Genomic DNA, 7,225 nt, shown 5'->3' on the forward strand with positions numbered 1-7,225 from the left:
GTGCCAGAAAAGAACACAAAGAATCAAATATCACGAGCACGTACCCTCTTATATGAAAGGTTAAACCTTTCCTGCTTGAAGGATTTTATTTTGTCTGGAAAGATTACTCTGTAAAACATAATTGGTCAGATGACATTAAACCTACTGATCAACTGGAACATCAAAGATGGGAACATGAGCAATCTATAGAAACATTAAGCAAAAGTCCACCACATTCCGATAGTGAAATGTAGTTTTCAACTTCCCAGGTTGTTGCGTCAGACTGCTAGCATAAGATTGCTAGATATAAAATTAACAATGTGGGTTAATAATTCAAAGTAACCATTAGCAAGCTGACTGTTATGGATATGCGTTTATAAACTCAATCGGAGATGGTCCCATCCTCTAAAAGCTTTGGAGGCTCTGTGGCACACAGAGTGCTGGCCAGCATATCACTTTAAAGCAGTCCTGCAGTGTCTCTTAAGTCTCCTCAGGTCATCTCTTTACTGCCTGCATGGTGACTCTTCACCAGTGGCACACAGAAGGGGCTGAGGTTCACCAGGTTGTGGTCTGACCTCCCCACATGGGGAGGTCATTAGCATGCAGCAGGCCCAGTATTCTTTCATCTGGGACAGTCCACATGCTGCGTGAATCTTAGTAGTGTCTTATCCATTGTGACATGGTTGAAGGCACCTGATATAGCAATAATGGCAGTCAGGTGTTAGTGTTTGGTTTGAGTAGATGTACAAAAGTGGTGCAGAAGTATTTTACTTAGAAGTGATGAAATTATCAGCATGATGACATGTATATAAAAATTGCTTTAGAACCCCACCTGTGTCACACGCTTGAAACACCAATAAGATTAAAGTGTAGTCACTTTATGACCCAGTATTGCTGCTAATGAAATAACTGCATTGCAAATCAGTAACTTTGGTTTTATTTCCTATACAATATATACATTAACAAAACTATTGATTCAATTTTGTTTTGTTCTAATTAAGCATTACCATTAAAAATGGTACTATTAAAATCTTGATACCCACTGTTAGTAATGGGTGTCCTTAGGTTGCTTTTTCAGCTCTAGTTTGAGATTTTACTCTAAATTTACAAAGTCCTTGACAGGCCAGTAGATTTTAGTTGCTCTAAGCAGCCAGGATACAAGACCAGCTGCAATTGTACCACCCCAGTCAGCAAAGTTGGCCTAAGTTTGTCCCTGTGTTCAGAAAGCCTGTGACTGAACTACATCCAGAATGTCTTCCAGTCTAGTGACATCAACTTTGCTCTGTGCTTGCATGCCTTTTCCACTGATTTCTTTTCAGATCTTATACCATACTGTATCTCACTGTTCATACTAAAGGGTCACAGTGTGTTCCAGTTTACTGTAATAGACTTCCTGTTCATATTTGTCATGAACTGCAATCAGCAAACTAACAGATTCCAACATCAGTGGGGAGATCTTGGAGCAGGAGGGTTGCAAGAAAGGCATGTTAGATGGTCCCTGAAAACAGTTGGATGGTCTCTTCCAGATATTGGTAGATAAAGTAATGTCAAGCTCTGCTGTCTGAGAGTAAAACATTTTGCCTTTCATCAGCACTTGTAGGCAGTGGAGTTACAACTTCTATAGCAACTTCTTGGTTAACTGAATAGGAGGCTAGATAGCTGTGCTCTATACCTCAATAACTGTGATCTGCAGTGACACCTTCAGACCACGCCCACCACATCAGGAAGCTAATTAAGTTAATACTGTAGGTGCAGATCAAACAGCCAGTGTCTGTTTGCACCACTGACACCTATCCAGGCAAAACAGCAGCTACAATCTGTAAGGGTTGTGGTTTTAAAGATAAGTCACCTGTTTCTAAACCCAGGATCAAGCCAATTTAGACTGCTCAGAGGCATTAAATTACTCTAAAATTTTTTTTGCTCAAATGTATTTTTTTGCAGCATGAAACTTTAGTGAGTGAATTTAAAGAATCAAGTCCAAAAGCAATAACTGTCAGTGGTCCAGAAAAGACCTGAGTTTATTTTCATGGTTGAAAGATCTAATGTAGTATTTGATCTAACAAACATTAGACCCATATGGTCCATTTAAGCAGTTTTTCATATAACCCAGTTTAAAAAAAACTGGGCTAGTATGAAACCTGTCAAAGTCAATTCAAAACAATCCTCCCCTTACTAGTGGGGCATTATGGGTGCGAGTGGGTGAGGGCTGTATTTAATACAAGTTCACTTATGTCGGGTATGAGAACCATTCATGGTGGCTCCAGGGTGGGACGTTGCTCAGGAACTTTCTTCAGACAATTTTTCAAGAAATTCTGGGAACCTGTAGAATAGGAGGACAGATGGTGAGGTCAGCAGTCAGTCTAAAGGGGTGAACTACAGCAGATCTATCACAGTTTTGTCTGATTCTTACTTTTTGAGAGCCTCTTGCTGATCTTCAGTTTGTTGCTGAGGAACTCTTGGGTCTTCAAACTGTTGTTGGAGGCTTTCATAAAGGAGCACTCCCAACTGCCACACTGTGGTAGGACCAGCACTGTAGCTGCTACAGCTGTACCACTCTGGAGGAGCATGAGCAGCTGTGCCTGCAAAATACAACAATGAGACATGAAGGAAAGGAGGGAGGTGACTTGGTAAGCAATTAAGAGGGTGAAGCAGTACATTGTACCGTGGAAGACGTTGAAAAGCAATCCTTCCTTCACAAAACAGCTCAGGCCAAAGTCAATCAGCCAGACGTGTGGAACATCTGAGTCGGCCTCTATTAGGACATTTTCCACTTTGATGTCACGGTGAAAGATGTCCTTCTCCAACTCCAATGCTCCACTGACCAGCTGTTTCAGTATGATCTGAAAGAGGGGGGGGAAAAAAAAAAAAAAAAAAAAAAAAAAAAAAAAAAACCCAAGAAGACTTGAAGTGAGGACTACACTGGCCTTCCCTCACAATGCAGTGTTCCCATGGCACTGCATCTGTTGTCATAATGAATCGTCATGCCCAAAAACAAGAACAGGGCATACATTTAAAATTTTAGGTTGAGATTTTTATATAAAATCTGTGTAGCATCTTAAGCATAGCTGAATTTTTAGCTTTTTTTTTTTTTTTTTTTTTTTTTTTTCCTCTCTTCAGAGGCTCTCAAAGGTAGTAACAATTACAGGCCATTTAGTACCTGCAGTGGAAAAGGCTTAAAAAACCCTTGAGGAGCTTACCTTTGCTGTGTCCTCCTCTAAGGAACCTCCACTGATCTCAATGTAATTGAAGAGGTCCTCTGCAGGGATTGGCCTCTCCAGCACCAGAACTTGTTCCTGCTGCAGATCATACCAATCCAGCAAGGATACAGATGTTGAGTTCTCCACCACTCCAGTTTTCCCATCCTGGAGCTCCAGCATAATGGCCACCTCCAAAGAAAGCCGCTTCCCATTCTCTTCATTCTGTAACAAGCAAAAAAAATAAGGCGAAGCTTTACAGAAGCCAAAATTCATGAATCAACCAGTTAGGAGGCCAGTGACGAATCAAAGTAATAACTGGTGTTGCTCACTTACCTTGTGTTCCCAGAAAACCTTGTCTTTTGGGATGTGTTTGATGGCCACCTACAAGAAAAGTGACTTTAGTACTTCAGGATATTAGTCTGTCTTGTTTATGACAACACGTGTGTGTGTGTGTGTGTGTGTGTGAGAGAGAGTGAGAGAGACAGACAATACTTACTGGTAAATTATCTGCTTTCCGGTAGCCAGCAAACACAGAGCCAAAACCTCCTTCACCTAGCTGATTTTCCTGAATATATCTGGCCTCAAATTCAGCTGTATGGATACAAACAGGAACACATTTAGTTTAACATGTGAGCACAAGGTGACGTCTAAAATGAAGCCTTTAACATAAGACGAATGCTACATGAACCACTTTTAAAAATATATATTGGAATTATTAGAACCTACCTCTGCTGGTGTCCACTGAAGATGAGGCTGACTCCCTCTCCTTCAGGCTCAAAGGCCTCCCCTCCACTTGGCTTGAAGGCTCCCCACTGACTCTCCTCCTTGACAGGGACTCAGAGACTCGTACCCTCTTCCTGGAGGTCTGGTCAGAACTGATCCTCTTAGGGCATGATTTTCCAGTCTGCACCCAATTAGTTTTAAAATGAATCTGCTACAGAGAATGAACAAACAATATGGAAGTTTAAATCAATTTTAAGCAGAAATGACATTCAGTATTTAGTGTGACCACCTCTTTCTCTAATCGTAGCTCGCAGTCTTCTCGGTACCCCCTCAACAAGTCTGATCAGGTCAGGATGCTCCTCCAAATGTCCTGGAGTGAAGCCCACAATCCCTCTCGCAATGTCGGCCTCCTCACATTCTTCTCCCACTTCATGTAGTCCCAGATGGACTCTGACGTTCAGGTCCGGGCTCTGTGCGGGCCAAGGCATCAGCTCCAGGATGCCGCCTCTTTGCTCTGGAGAAACCTTTGGACCATGTTTGCAGTGTGGTCGGCATCATTGTCCTGCTTCAGGATGAATCCTTCTCCTATCAGACCCTGACTAGAGGGATCGGTGGATAAGAATTTGGTGGTACTTCTCGGCATTCAACATCCCATCAATCCTCGTGATGTCCCCGGGGCCATGTGCAGAGATGCACCCCCAGACCTGAACTGATCCACCCCCATGCATCATGATAACATTTGCCGAGCCTCCGGCACACAAACTGCCTCCTATGGGAACCAAAAATCATCTGTCCACAGTACCGGTTTCCATTGTTCAGTCTGCAACTGCTGTGCCTTTGCACAAACTCACACCTTCTGGTTCTGTTCTGGGGCCTGAGGTAGGGTTTTTGAGCATCAACTCACCCATAGAGCTTAATCTTGGCCAGTGATCTTTGTACTGTGGACAGGTGAACTTCCAGCCTGGATTGTTGCAGGATGGCTGCAATGCCTTTGCTGGTTAGCTTTCTTTCCTGGAAGGACATCAGCTTAATGTGCTGGTCCTGTGCAGCATTTAGCTTCTATGGATGCCCAGTTCATTGGTGGTCCTCCCACGGAGCCCATCTCCTGGTTTGTAACAATACTTGCAGGTAAATTATCTGCTTTCCAGTAGCCAGCAAACACAGATCCAGTGTCCTGTATGGACACAATCAGAACAGATTGTTTCACATGTCTCACTCACATCAGCATCAAAATGTCCGGCTGTTGCATGTTTGGCTGACAGAATTGCTACTCTACCAACAGCAGACAGGAACTGTACCCAATTCCAACAGGATCATGGCCCTTTTGTTTTAAATGCTTTATGAAACTGGAGTCTTTTTTTCTTTTTTTTTTTTCTTTTTTCTTTAACCAAATGTTGATGCAGAGCACAAACAAATGGTACACAATCCAATTTCTGGAATAAATCTTAAGACAAAAGTCAATCTAACAAAGCATACTGTAGTGACTCAGGTCTTTATGATTTTTCTTGTCTGAATTATAAAACTTTCTCAGGGTAGATTATGGTGTTACATGATGCAACAGAACTTTTTAAAAATTAATTCATTGCACAAGAACAAAAGGAAACTTATTTAGCATTTGTCAAGAATTACATTCCTCTGGCTGTGACACTGTTCTTGCTAGCAGTTTTGAAGCTGCTGGGAGCTGCTTGCTAGCCTCTCTGGTTTGTGGAAGCTGATTTCCCTCAGTGGACCTGGCTTAACGTCTTTCCACACACATGCTTCAGATGTAACCGCTGCTTTCTTTCCCACCCTAACAAAGTGCTCAACTTTGCTGCATGGCTGCAGCATGACCAAAGTCTGTAATGTTGAAATGACAGAATAAAATGTATTTATGTTTTAATTTCATGCCCTGGTGATGAAATTAAATTTAATTGCACTAGAAATTCCAAGATACAGTTCTAGTCAAAGTGTGTGTGTGTGTGTGTGTGTGTGTGTGCGCGCAAACTTGAATAGTACTATATAACCCCCCCCCCCCCCCCCCCCCCCATGACAAGACTGTCAAATTGCTTTTCTGGCTTGCTCAGAGTTAAATGATTTAGTTATTATGAAAATATGTTTAAAAAAATAAATAAATAAATAAAAAAAAAAAAAATCACATGTTCATGAGCTACACACAAAGTACTCACCCTGCCATGTGGGTACAGTTCACTGAAGATGTGGTTCTGACTCGTTTACAGTCTTTTCTTTGAGTTGGAAGAAGTGCGCTTTTCCTAAAATGGAGTGCTAGAAATACAACTACAGTGGTGTGAAAAAGTGTTTGCCCCCTGCCTCATTTCCTGTTTTTTTGCATGTTTGTCACACTTAAGTGTTTCGGAACATCAAACCAATTTAAACAATAGTCAAGGACAACACAAGTAAACACAAAATGCAAGTTGTAAATGAAGGTGTTTATTAGTAAAGGTGAAAAAAAATCCAAACCATCATGGCCCTGTGTGAAAAAGTGATTGCCCCCTAAACCTAATAACTGGTTGGGCCACCCTTAGCAGCTACAACTGCAACCAAGCGTCTGCGATAACTTGCAATGAGGCTTTTACAGCGTTCTGGAGGAATTTTGGCCCACTCATCTTTGCAGAATTGCCCTAATTCAGTTACATTAGAGAGTTTTCGAGCATGAACGGCCTTTTTAAGGTCATACCACAACATCTCAATAGGATTCAGGTCAGGACTTTGGCTAGGCCACTCCAAAGTCTTCATTTTGTTTTTCTTCAGCCATTCAGTGGTGGACTTGCTGGTGTGTTTAGGATCATTGTCCTGCTGCAGAACCCAAGTACGTTTAAGCTTGAGTACACGAACAGATGGTCTGACATTCTCCCTCAGGATCTCTTGGTAGACAGCAGAATTCATTGTTCCATTTATCACAGCAAGTCTTCCAGGTCCTGACGCAGCAAAACAGCCCCAGACCATGACACTACCACCACCATATTTTACTGTTGGTATAATGTTCTTTTTCTGAAATGCAGTGTTCCTTTTACGCCAGATGTAATGGGACACACACCTTCCAAAGAGTTCCACTTTTGTCTCATTGGTCCACAGAATGTTGTCCCAAAAGTCTTGGGGATCATCAAGATGCGTTTTGGAAAAATTGAGACGAGCTTTAATGTTCTTTTTGCTCAGCAGTGGTTTTCTTCTTGGAACTCTGCCATGCAGGCCATTTTTGCTCAGTCTTTTTCTGATGGTGGAGGCATGAACGCTGACCTTAACTGAGGCAAGTGAGGCCTGCAGTTCTTTGGACGTTGTTGTGGGGTCTTTTGTGACCTCTTGGATGAGTCGTCGCTGCGCCCTTGGGG

The 7,225-nt window shown here is 42.2% G+C and overlaps 1 pseudogene; it reads right to left on the reverse strand.

Moving 5' to 3' along the window:
- Positions 1–2,160: 2,160 nt before the first annotated feature.
- On the reverse strand, positions 2,161–6,109 carry LOC115792541 (serine/threonine-protein kinase pim-1-like; annotated as a pseudogene).
- Between the last annotated feature and the right edge of the window lie 1,116 nt (positions 6,110–7,225).

Source organism: Archocentrus centrarchus, chromosome 14, assembly GCF_007364275.1.
Source record: "Archocentrus centrarchus isolate MPI-CPG fArcCen1 chromosome 14, fArcCen1, whole genome shotgun sequence".
In the NCBI taxonomy this organism is placed as follows: domain Eukaryota; kingdom Metazoa; phylum Chordata; class Actinopteri; order Cichliformes; family Cichlidae; genus Archocentrus; species Archocentrus centrarchus.